At 37.4% G+C, this 14,125-nt stretch overlaps 1 long non-coding RNA gene across 1 annotated transcript in view; it reads right to left on the minus strand.

Annotated features, from left to right (window-relative positions):
- Positions 1-1,972: 1,972 nt before the first annotated feature.
- Positions 1,973-14,125, minus strand: part of LOC137658224 (uncharacterized) — a 69,870-nt gene continuing 57,717 nt past the window's right edge. Inside the window, exon 3 of the long non-coding RNA XR_011047282.1 lies at positions 1,973-2,059. This is a non-coding gene — a long non-coding RNA (uncharacterized lncRNA). The remainder of the gene's footprint in view (positions 2,060-14,125) is intronic.

Here is a 14,125-nt window from a genome sequence, read left to right on the forward strand (position 1 = left end):
CACTTTATCTATCAAGAAACATGAAAACAGAATTACTATTCAACAAATATATGAACACTGTGAGAGGCATCACGCAAACAAAACGGAATATACTCAACAAACATAAATCTATAAAATACATCACGTAAACAAATGGGAATGTATTCAACAAACATATAAAATCTAAGAAATGCATCACGCAAACAAACCGGAATGCACAACAACACCACGAAACCTAATCAAAGTCCATGAACTTGAAATACGCTTCTCCTAATGACCATTAGAATTCGCCATGCGAATCTCTCAATCCACGTGAGCTGCCATCACAACACGGTCAAATCACTCCATGGAACGCTAGGAGTCCGTGCGTTCCAGTGCGAACGCGAGCATTTCAATGACTCGTGTATCAGCGGTGTTGCATGATCATGACAAATAGTTTTCTCTTGGGATTTACGACCTTGAGTCGCTGGTTCTCGTCCCTTCTTACGAGCCCTTAAGAACGATACAAGGATAGTTAATGTCAGACAGCGCTAAGTTATTATTAGTAACTGTGATGGTTGGATTTCCCTTTTTTTTTTCTTTTTTTTTTTTGGCGTTTGTCTGTTACTGTTTTTCTTTATATAATTTGTATGAATAAATTAATTGTTTCAATTGATGAATAAGAATAGTTTTATAGTCTTCTTTGGTAATTCTATAGGGATGATGATGATTAAATAAATAGTTTTAATAAATAAAAGAATGCATATACTGTATTTATACAGCCTTTCATATATATATATATATATATATATATATATATACATATATACATATATATATGTATATATATATATATATATATATATATATATATTATATATATATATATATATATATATATATATATATATATATTAACAGTTGAGTAATTATACAAGATAAATTAACTAATAACTTTTCGATAAACACACAACAATATTTGTAAGAGTTGGAAATAAAATATGCATAATATAGGTAAATAAATTAACCCAACACATAACATAGAAGTACGTACGAAAAAAAATAAAAAAAGGAACACAAAACTAAACCAAAAAAAAACACACACACAAGCAAGCAAACACGTTGATAAGCAGCTTCTAAACAGGTAATCACAAGACTCGTAATTGCGTATAACTACAAAAACCTCCGATGTTCGGTAATGAAAGGGAACGAATCTTATTCTAAAACAAAGAAAAAACTTGAAGTTATAACTTGTAATTATTAGGATATAAATGATAGAATATAGAACCTCTAACTGGGTGGGAAATTATTGGGTCTTTGTGTCTCTCGCGGTTAGAGGAGTTGTTAATGGTTCTAGGATGAGAGGCGGTCTATATCATTATTGTTTTAAGGATTAAAAGGATGTGAAGACTTGGGACTCTTCAAATGGATATACAGGATTTATCTGTGTAGAAAACCAAAAATAAAAAATAAATTTTGACTCGATTTGAAACAAACAGTGATTTAGTTTAATAAAAAAAAAAATCTTCAAATGAAATTAAACGATTTATCAATTTAGAAAACAAGAACTGAATTTTGACTTGATTCAAAACAAACAGTGATTAATTGTAAAGAAAATAAATGTATGTATAGATATAGAATATTCAAAAACATTAATTACCTTTATAGAGACTTTCTATATTTTCTATTTTTCATAAAACTTGTCTCAAGGATTATGATTTTTTTTTATTTTCTATATTCTAACAAGAAAGAAAAATTACTATCTTACGCAAATACTGTCAAGCATATAAAAGATTTTGCTTGCAATTTATATCAAAACGATAATGTGCTATAAAGTGTAAAATATTTAACGTAAAAAACATCGTAACAAATAACGTAAAATGAAAAAGATATTTAGAAATAACGTAATAATACTTCACTCGTCTATTCGTTACCATACAACAGATATACAAAAGAAACATAAAAAAAAGCAATTTAAAATAGAAAAAAAAAATACATAATTATAAAAACTCACGAATAAATCATCCACGAATCTTCAATCGGCCGAAACGAATCTCGAATCCTTCATATGTAGAGAATCAAAGACACCTCGTCACGTGACCTGCAACATACAAATCAATTGACTGGCTAGACTGAGCCTTATGATGGATGCCCCGACGGGTCAGAGTTCAGTGCCAGGGGAGAAAGGATAACATTTGTAGCTATTAATCTACCATTCATCATGAACTAGGCATGGCGGTCGAGTGGGTAAGGTCGAGAATTATTGAATGTTGGCCTCTGATTCGTTCGACATGCAATGGGCGGGGTTTCGGAGAGAGAGAGAGAGAGAGAGAGAGAGAGAGAGAGAGAGAGAGAGAGAGAGAGAGAGAGTAAACAGATTTGGCTGGCTGATATGATACATCAGAAATGACAATAACTATTGGAATAAATAAGGAATAATTAATTTCATAGCCAGAGCAAAAGTGGGCAATAATCATTCATGAAAATAGAAAGCTTTTAAAGATAGATCTAAATACCATAATAGTTTATTAACATATATATTATGTATCAGTTTCTTTATCAACAACAAGTACATTTTTACTGAAGAAAGAAACAAAAAATCTTTTCTCATAATTAATTGAAGATTTCTTAATATGTGAAACACGAAAAATGTTGCAGATACAGGAAGACAATATAAAATTGAAAAATATTATCTTAATAGTAAGAAAGGGAAACGAATCAAAGTAATAAATAAAACCTTGATCGAGTTGTAAGTGGCCCTAAGAGGTCGTATACTTCTGGGCTACGACACACACACATACATATATATATATATATATATATATATATATATATATATATATATATATATATATATATATATATATATATATATGCCCCCTGTGGCCGCGGGGGCATAAAACAATTAGAATAGCGCCAACGTTATCCCTGCGTGTCGTAAGAGGCGACTAAAAGGGACGGGACGAGGGGGCTGGGAACCCCCTCTCCTGTAAAAGTATCCTGTGAGACAGCAACAAAGAGATGGAGCTGGGGGGAGAGTGACTGCTCCCCGCACTCTAGTTTTGGGGTGTTTGAATGTGCGTGGATGTAGTACGATAGAGAGTAAAAGATGTGAGATTGGAAGTATGTTTAGAAGTAGAAGGATGGATGTATTGGCCTTGTGTGAGACAAAGATGAAAGGAAAGGGTGAAGTGATGTTTGGTGAAATGTCTGGTAGAGTGTCTGGGATTGAAAGGGGAAGAGCGAGAGAGGGTGTGGCTTTATTGTTGAGTGAATGGATGACAGGTAAAGTAGTGGAATGGAAGGAGATATCATCTAGGTTAATGTGGGTAAGGGTTAGGTTGGGTAGGGAATGTTGGGCGTTTGTCAGTGCGTATGGGCCAGGTAGTGAGAAAAGTGAAGAAGAGCGGAATGAGTTCTGGAATGAATTAACTAGGTGTGTAGAAGGACTGGGTAGAAGGAATTATGTAGTTGTTATGGGTGACTTAAATGCTAGAGTGGGTGCTGGAGAGGTAGAAGGTGTCATTGGGAAATATGGCGTACCAGGTGAAAATGAGAGTGGTGAGAGACTGGTAGATATGTGTGTTGAACAAGAGATGGTAATAAGTGCTAGCTTTTTTAAAAAAAAAGATAAAAATAAGTATACATGGGTAAGAGTGGCAAATGGAAGAGTAGTAGAAAGGGCATTAATGGATTATGTGTTGATAACTAAAAGAATGTTTGGAAGATTGAAAGACGTGCACGTGTTTAGGGGTATGGCTAACGGTATGTCTGATCATTTTTTGGTGGAAGGAAAATTAGTTGTAGCAAAAGAGTGGGGGAATAGAGTAGGTGGATGTAAAAGGGAGCTAGTGAGGGTTGAAGAGCTAATAAAACCGGGGGTAAAAAGTAAATATCAGGAAAGGTTGAAAATGGCATATGACGAGGTGAGAGTAAGAGAAACTGGTAATTTAGAGGAGGAGTGGAAGTTAGCAAAAGAAAATTTTGTTGGGATTGCAAGTGATGTATGTGGCAAGAAGGTTGTTGGAGGCAGCATGAGGAAGGGCAGTGAATGGTGGAATGAAGGAGTGAAGGTAAAAGTGGAAGAGAAAAAGAGGGCTTTTGAAGAATGGCTGCAGAGTAATAGTATAGAGAAGTATGAAAAATATAGAGAGCAAAAGGTGGAAGTAAAGCGCAAGGTACGTGAGGCAAAGAGGGCAGCTGACCTGAGGTGGGGTCAGGGACTGGGTCAGTCATATGAAGAGAATAAGAAGAAATTTTGGAAAGAAGTGAAGAGAGTAAGGAAGGCCGGCGCAAGAATTGAAGAGACAGTGAAAGATGGAAATGGAAGGTTGTTAAAAGGAGAGGAGGCAAGGAAAAGGTGGGCGGAATATTTTGAAAGTTTGCTGAATGTTGAGGATGATAGGGAGGCAGATATAATTGCGGTTCCAGGTGTTGAGGTGCCAGTGATGGGAGATGATAATGAGAGAGAGATTACAATAGAGGAAGTGAGGAGAGCACTAGATGAAACGAGAGTAGGAAAAGCATCGGGTATGGATGGTGTGAAAGCTGAGATGTTGAAGGAAGGGGGTGTGACTGTACTTGAATGGTTGGTGAGATTGTTTAATGTGTGTTTTGTGTTGTCAATGGTACCAGTAGATTGGGTCTGTGCATGTATTGTACCACTATATAAGGGTAAGGGAGATGTGCATGAGTGTTGTAATTCAAGAGGTATTAGTTTGTTGAGTGTAGTTGGAAAAGTGTATGGTAGAATACTGATTAATAAGATTAAGGATAAAACAGAGAATGCAATCTTGGAAGTACAGGGTGGTTTTAGAAGAGGTAGGGGTTGTATGAATCAGATTTTTACAGTTAGGCAGATATGCGAGAAATATTTAGCAAAAGGTAAGGAGGTGTATGTTGCGTTTATGGATCTGGAGAAAGCATATGATAGAGTTGATAGGGAAGCAATGTGGAATGTGATGAGGTTATATGGAGTTGGTGGAAGGTTGTTGCAAGCAGTGAAAAGTTTCTACACAGGTAGTAAAGCATGTGTTAGAATAGGAAATGAGGTGAGCGATTGGTTTCCGGTGAGAGTGGGGCTGAGACAGGGATGTGTGATGTTGCCGTGGTTGTTTAACTTGTATGTTGATGGAGTGGTGAGAGAGGTGAATGCTAGAGTGCTTGGACGAGGATTAAAACTGGTAGGCGAGAATGATCATGAATGGGAGGTAAATCAGTTGTTGTTTGCGGATGATACTGTACTGGTAGCAGACACAGAAGAGAAGCTTGACCGACTAGTGACAGAATTTGGAAGGGTGTGTGAGAGAAGGAAGTTGAGAGTTAATGTGGGTAAGAGTAAGGTTATGAGATGTACGAGAAGGGAAGGTGGTGCAAGGTTGAATGTCATGTTGAATGGAGAGTTACTTGAGGAGGTGGATCAGTTTAAGTACTTGGGGTCTGTTGTTGCAGCAAATGGTGGAGTGGAAGCAGATGTACGTCAGAGAGTGAATGAAGGTTGCAAAGTGTTGGGGGCAGTTAAGGGAGTAGTAAAAAATAGAGGATTGGGCATGAATGTAAAGAGAGTTCTGTATGAGAAAGTGATTGTACCAACTGTGATGTATGGATCGGAGTTGTGGGGAATGAAAGTGATGGAGAGACAGAAATTGAATGTGTTTGAGATGAAGTGTCTGAGGAGTATGGCTGGTGTATCTCGAGTAGATAGGGTTAGGAACGAAGTGGTGAGGGTGAGAACGGGTGTAAGAAATGAGTTAGCGGCTAGAGTGGATATGAATGTGTTGAGGTGGCTTGGCCATGTTGAGAGAATGGAAAATGGCTGTCTGCTAAAGAAGGTGATGAATGCAAGAGTTGATGGGAGAAGTACAAGAGGAAGGCCAAGGTTTGGGTGGATGGATGGTGTGAAGAAAGCTCTGGGTGATAGGAGGATAGATGTGAGAGAGGCAAGAGAGCGTGCTAGAAATAGGAATGAATGGCAAGCGATTGTGACGCAGTTCCGGTAGGCCCTGCTGCTTCCTCCGGTGCCTTAGATGACTGCGGAGGTAGCAGCAGTAGGGGACTCAGCAGTATGAAGCTTCATCTGTGGTGCAAATGTGGGAGGTTGGGCTGTGGCACCAAGGCAGTACCAGCTGAACTCGGCTGAGTCCCTGGTTAGGCTGGAGGAACGTAGAGAGTAGAGGTCCCCTTTTTGTTTTGTTTCTTGTTGTTGTCGGCTACCCCCCAAAATTGGGGGAAGTGCCTTTGGTATATGTATGTATGTATGTATATATATATATACAGTATATATATATATATTGTATATATATATATATATATATATATATATATATATATATATATATATATAAACAGTCCTATGAATATCAAGAACGAATTCACCCAGGTAGGGTGAGGATTACTCGTCGAGGCTTTCATAATTTGACAGTACAGTGTATATATTGGCAGAGCATACAATACAGTACTACCGTAACCTCTCTCTCTCTCTCTCTCTCTCTCTCTCTCTCTCTCTCTCTCTCTCTCTCTCTCTCTCTCTCTCTCTCTCTCTCCTGATTAGATCAATAAAAGCATAAAGGTTTTAGGTAACTTACACACTCGTCATATCCCGTACAGTTGGGGAATCAAATGCAGGTCCGTCTGTTTGTGAGGATAACCTACTCATCACAGAATAAAGAGAGAGAGAGAGAGAGAGAGAGAGAGAGAGAGAGGGAGAGAGAGAGATTTTCATTTACATCCACGGTATGAATCTATTTATTTTCAATTTGCTTTGAAAAATAATCGAGAGAGATTTGATATTCAAATTTCTTGTTTATTTGTTTATCTTTGTTTACAGAAAACATAAAACGGATTTGCGTACTATTTAGATCAGAACCCGAAAGTTAACAAATATTTGTTTTCTATTTGAGAGAGAGAGAGAGAGAGAGAGAGAGAGAGAGAGAGAGAGAGAGAGAGAGCGAGAGAGAGAGAGAGAGAGAGGCTGATCCACGACTTCGGAATTACCATCCAACTCTGAATAAATCATTAGGACCCGATTGGTCCTAATCACCCTAAACCTAAACAACCCAAATAAAAAAATAAAAAAAAGCGCCAGCATCTATGCAAAAAGTCGCCACGGCAAATTAACCCCAATGTCCACCCAACGCAATAAACAATTTCCCCCCTGACGCTGCGGGGAAATAGAGAGTTAACAGCCATTAACCCTGGTGGGGATGGAAAATAATGATATCTTGGTCAATGAGTTACTCGCGTAAGGGCAGCGGAAGGCCAGGCGAAGTCGCCCATCAAAGGCTGGGAGATGATCGTGACTGATAAAGGCGCTAACGACTCCTTAACTTCTATAATAGATTACGAGGGATAAGATGCTGTGCGGGATGGGAGACTTCCTCTCTGGCAGAGAGAGAGAGAGAGAGAGAGAGAGAGAGAGAGGAGAGAGAGAGAGAGAGAGAGAGAGATTGTTTAAAGGTTTAAAGGTCGCTCATGAATGGCAGAGGCAAGGGACAGTGACAATGTGCTATCAAACAGGGCAATGCCCTAGAAACTGACCATATTACATAAGATCAGCGTCCAAGCCCCTCTCCATCCGAGTTAGGACCAAGGAGGACCAGGCAGTGGCTGCTGATGACTAAGCAGATAGACCTATAGGCTCCCCCAAAACTTAGCTCACAAGGATGGTGAAGTTGTAGCAACCAAAGAAACTAACGAGTCTGAGCGGGACTCGAACCCCAGTCTAGCGATCACCAGCCAATGACAGTACCACATCGGCCACCGTAACTCTCTCTCTCTCTCTCTCTCTCTCTCTCTCTCTCTCTCTCTCTCTCTCTCTCTCTCTCTCTCTCTCTCAAGAATTCTTAGTAAAAAAAAAATCGTATATGTATAAGATGATTTCTTACGTAATATGCGATTATATATGCACATATAATCAAATAATTTGAAATACGATAACTGATGATAACAATCAACTGAAAGGTAAAGATAACTGATTACAAAACAAATGTAATATCGCAAGAATTATATATGTTCCTCCTCTTATTCATATCACTAAGAGATAACCATACCTCCTCTATCTCATATGACTATGAACTTATCATTATTATTATTATTATTATTATTATTATTATTATTATTATTATTATTATTATTATTATTACCAGCTAAGCTACAATCTTAGTTGGAAAAACAGGATGCTATAAGCCTAAAGGCTTCTACGGGGAAAAATAGCGCAGTGAGGAATGGAAGCAAGGAAATAAATAAACTACAACCAAAGAAATAAACAATCAAAATTAAAAATGTTAAGAACAATAACATTAAATTAGACCTTTCATATATAAACTATAAAAACTTCAAAAAAAAAAACAAGAGAAATAAAAATAAGAGAGGAAAAATAACCACGAAAATAAAGTCAATACCTGAATAACGCAATCACACACACACACATACACATACACACGCATATACTACCCATACATTTACTGTCACTTCGAATGAACCCTGGCAAAAGATAAATGGCTGACTGCCACCGTAATGGGTCGCTCCAGTCGTGTTCATGAATATCTGCCGGAGACACCTATAAGAATGAGTTGATGTCCAGACCTTCAAATCTTAACGTAGGATCGAATTGCTGATCATAAACTTGAAGGCGATTTAATCCTCTTGTCTTAAACTTTCTCTCTTTCTCTTTTTTTTTTTTTTTTTTTTGTTCTATTGGAATTCAAATCTGTTGTTTCTTTGTTTGTTTCCGTTTAAAAAGAATTAAAAAAAAAATCTGTTCTATTTTGATCAGAACCCATAAATTAGTATTGACCACTCAAGACGAGTGATTGCTTTTTGTTCTGTTTATGAAACACTTAGAATTTGTAGTCACAAAATAATGAAATTTTATTACTTATTGATACACACACACACACATACACATACATATATATATATATATATATATATATATATATATATATATATATATATATATATATATATATATATATATATATATGCAGTCAATGTATGTATTTATATTCATCCTCAGACATGTCCTTCCACCTGCGTCTGTTTATAGTCTTTCTGTGCCAGTCCACGCTCGCAAACTTCCGTAGTTCGTCGATCCATCGTCTTCTCTTCCTTCCTCTGCTATTTTTACAAAATTTATGGACAGATTCTGTTATTCTCATTGTCCATCTATTGGGAGGTATTCATAAAAATGAAGGATATCCTTGTAAGCATAAGGTAGAAGTACAAAGTAATTCTCTGAAGCAAAAGTTAGAAGTATAAGCAAATCTTTCTTTCCATATTCATAATGATTACCTTTTACTTGCGAGGATATCCTCCAAGCAGAAGTAAAAGGTTGACTCGTGTTTCGGGAGCGCTTAGTTACATGTTGGAACTTGTAAGATTTCATTTGTGCTGTCAAGATAAGAAAGAGTTTAGTATTTATAATATGTATTTAATGCCCTGTGTTTACTTGTATTCAATTAAGTTTACGCATCAGAAAGAACACAGACGCTGCCGCGCCTTCCCCCAAAGCCTCGCTGGCAACATCTATCCCCCACCCCTTGCATTGAAAGTTCTTTGACCTCTTTTTAGCTCCCCCACCCCTTGCTTGGAAGTTCTTTGACCTCTTTTTAGCTCCCACACCCCTTGCATTGGAAGTTCTTTGACCTCTTTTTAGCTCCCACACCCCTTGCATTAGAAGTTCTTTAACCTCTTTTTAGCTCCCACACCCCTTGCACTGAAAGTTCTTTGACCTCTTTTTAGCTCCCCCACCCCTTGCTTGGAAGTTCTTTGACCTCTTTTTAGCTCCCACACCCCTTGCATTAGAAGTTCTTTGACCTCTTTTTAGCTCCCACACCCCTTGCATTGGAAGTTCTTTGACCTCTTTTTAGCTCCCACACCCCTTGCATTAGAAGTTCTTTAACCTCTTTTTAGCTCCCACACCCCTTGCATTGAAAGTTCTTTGACCTCTTTTTAGCTCCCCCACCCCTTGCATTGGAAGTTCTTTGACCTCTTTTTAGCTCCCACACCCCTTGCATTAGAAGTTCTTTGACCTCTTTTTAGCTCCCACACCCTTTGCATTAGAAGTTCTTTGACCTCTTTTTAGCTCCCACACCCCTTGCATTGGAAGTTCTTTGACCTCTTTTTAGCTCCCACACCCCTTGCATTAGAACTTCTTTGACCTCTTTTTAGCTCCCACACCCCTTGCATTAGAAGTTCTTTGAGCACTTTTTAGCTCCCACACCCCTTGCATTGGAAGTTCTTTGACCTCTTTTTAGCTCCCACACCCCTTGCATTGGAAGTTCTTTGACCTCTTTTTAGCTCCCACAACCTTTGCATTAGAAGTTCTTTGAGCACATTTTAGCTCCCACACCCCTTGCATTGGAAGTTCTTTGACCTCTTTTTAGCTCCCACACCCTTTGCATTGGAAGTTCTTTAACCTCTTTTTAGCTCCCACACCCCTTGCATTGGAAGTTCTTTGACCTCTTTTTAGCTCCCACACCCCTTGCATTAGAAGTTCTTTAACCTCTTTTTAGCTCCCACACCCCTTGCATTGAAAGTTCTTTGACCTCTTTTTAGCTCCCACACCCCTTGCATTGGAAGTTCTTTGACCTCTTTTTAGCTCCCACGCCCCTTGCATTAGAAGTTCTTTGACCTCTTTTTAGCTCCCACACCCCTTGCATTAGAAGTTCTTTAACCTCTTTTTAGCTCCCACACCCCTGGCATTGGAAGTTCTTTGACCTCTTTTTAGCTCCCCCACCCCTTGCATTGGAAGTTCTTTGACCTCTTTTTAGCTCCCCCACCCCTTGCATTAGAAGTTCTTAGACCTCTTTTTAGCTACCACACCCCTTGCATTAGAAGTTCTTTAACCTCTTTTTAGCTCCCACACCCCTTGCATTAGAAGTTCTTTGACCTCTTTTTAGCTCCCACACCCCTTGCATTGGAAGTTCTTTGACCTCTTTTTAGCTCCCACACCCCTTGCATTAGAAGTTCCTTGACCTCTTTTTAGCCCCCACATCCCTTGCACTGGAAGTTCTTTGACCTCTTTTTAGCTCCCACACCCCTTGCATTAGAAGTTCTTTGACCTCTTTTTAGCTCCCACACCTCTAGCCTTAGAGGTTCTTTGACCTCTTTTTAGCTCCCACACTTCTAGCATTAGAAGTTCTTTGACATATACTTCTAGGTTCCATACTTTTAGCATTAGAGGGTCTTCGATCTATATTTTGAGGTGCCTTACTTCTAGCATTAGAGGCTCTCTATTTTTAGGTGTCTTGCCTCTGGCATTAGAGGCTCCTCTTCGCTGTTCTCTCCTGTCTTCTAGTTTTCAAGATCTTCTTTCATTAGATTATCTGTCTCTTTCAAGATTTCATTGTCTCTTTTCCTTAGTGTCCTTCTAGATTTCAAAAGAGATTTCAGTGCCGCGAGTCCTCACTTTGTCAGATTCCTCAGGGAAATCGAAGGCATTTATTCTTTACCTATCTGGGCAATGAGTAAAGAGATGAATACTATCGATTTCTCCGCATACACTATCATCCCAAAGTAAATGAGGAGCAACATTACATATTTACCAATGGTGAATTTTGGGACAATCCTGTTGAAGAACTACACGTCACTCACCGTTCAGTTGAACCATTCTGCGTCCATCCTCATTCCCCGCATTCCGTTTTTGCACCGATGCAAAGCCTCGTACTTTTTCCAAGAGTCTCGTTTAATAAGACATCGTCGCAAAAGCCCAAGCAAAGGATCCTTCAAGGCGCATACATTATGATCTTCAAAGCTCAGCTGCCAACGGAAGATCCCGTGTCTTTCTATAGGTCGGGCGATATAAAACGAACGATCGGCATCTTCGGCAGCAACCAAAACCATCTGTAGTTGATGGTGTTCCGAAGACGTAACACAATTCTTACCGGCAGCTTCCCATTCCGCCAGAACGCGATCTCTGTGAGTTAAGTGAAATCCTTCTCCCAGTCATCAACTCATTTCTTCTTACTCCTATTGACGCGCAATTCCTTGGTTAGATTTCGCCAGCTACATACAGATCATGTGAGGTGTTGCAGGCTACGTTTGAAAAAATGAAGATCAGGTCTTCAGAAGTCATTTGAAGCTAGGGGAGGAGTTGTTCAGGACTGCTCCTGGAAATTTCAGTTCTGGAGTCATTCAGAAATCCATGTTAAGTATACGGCTATGTCCTTTGAAGACTTTTGGAAATTCGGGAAAGTTTTCTTCCGAAACAGTTCTGAGATTCTGTTCTGGAGGCATTCAGAATTCCATGCTAAGTCTATGGCTATTTTTTCTGAAGCCATTTGGAAATCCGGGAAAGTTTTATTCCGATACCGTTCCGAGATTCCGTTCTGGAGGCATTCAGAATTCCATGCTAAGTCTATGGCTATTTCTTCTGAAGCCATTTGGAAATCTGAGAAGATTTTCTTCCGAATTCTTTTAGGACTCGCGAAAAAATCCATTCTTGTTTTATAACAACAACAACAACAATAATAATAATGATAATGATATAATAATAATAATAATAATAATAATAATAATAATAATAATAATAATAATAATAAACTACGTGATTTGATTTATGGATTTGAGTTGAAAAGTTTTGAAGACGCTAAACGCTCAACTTTGCAGTTTGAAGGAAACTTTAAGATACCCGGACGAAGGGCGAAGGGTAATTGAGGTTTAAAGCAAACCGAATTGAAATAGTTGATTTCAGCTTAATTATTTCAGGTTTGGGATTTAGAACAATCTATTTCTGGTACGAATCGAGATATATATATATATATATATATATATATATATATATATATATATATATACATATATATAGTTTATATATGCCTATATACATGCATGTATATAAGCTTTTGCAGTATATGAATATTCTGTGTATATATGTATATTTATACGATGCATATATATACATATATATACACAGACATATATATACATACATATACATATATGTAATATATACATACATATACATATATATAATATATATATATATATATATATATATATATATACATACATATACATATATAATATATATATAAACTATATTTATACATTATATGAATACAGTATATTTCCATGTACTGTACACACTCACACACACACACACACACACACACACACACCACACATATATATATATATATATATATATATATATATATATACATACATACATACATACATACATACTGTTCGTACATACATACATCCCTAAATACAGCAGCCTTCGTATTCTCCCAACTGTTTATACTGTACATGCAAAAGCAAATGTAAAATGCATATCACCAAGTTATGGCTTAACCTTGATATTTCATCGAGAATCCAGGTGTGGACAAGATATCTGTCCGCAAGCCACTGTACATTTTGTTCTTCAAAACGGAATAACATCTTGAAATCACGATCAAGTGTGGGTAAACGGGGCATGTATTGTTTAACATGCCTCACATCCACAAAATCTGCCATCGTGCTGAGAATCGGGCAGAACAACCTTTGTCTTCGAACTGCAGTCTGCTACTGACCAGACTCAGCTTTTTCGAAGCATATGCTCTTTATTTGAAGTAAAGGGTCTTCTTTATGTATAACCATTTACTTTTATGTGATTATAAGGATATGTTTTTGCTCTAAAAGTAGAAGCTTTTGCTTGAAATGTTTATGAATACAAGTAGAAGGATTTCCTTCGTATTTTGCAAGTATAAGCATATCCTTTTCTTTATGAATACCGCCCAGTGTCTGCCATTCTCATCATATGTCCTACCCATGTCAATTTCTTTTTTTTACATGTTAGAATATCCTCTACTTAAGTTTGCTCTTGTATCCATGTTGCTCTTTATCTGCTTATTAGTGTTATTCCCATCATTACTCTTTCTATAGCTCTAAGGCTTTAGTAAGGCTTCAAGTTCCTGATGCATAATTTAAAACATATACATACATACATACATACATACACACACACACACACACACACATATATATATATATATATATATATATATATATATATATATATATTATATATATATGTATATATATATATATATATATATATATACATAAACACACACATACACACACACACATATATATATATATATATATATATATATATATATATGTGTGTGTGTGTGTGTGTGTGTATAAATCCTCAGGATGGAATGGTGATACATAAAGA

Source organism: Palaemon carinicauda, chromosome 19 (assembly GCF_036898095.1).
Source record: "Palaemon carinicauda isolate YSFRI2023 chromosome 19, ASM3689809v2, whole genome shotgun sequence".
NCBI lineage: Eukaryota > Metazoa > Arthropoda > Malacostraca > Decapoda > Palaemonidae > Palaemon > Palaemon carinicauda.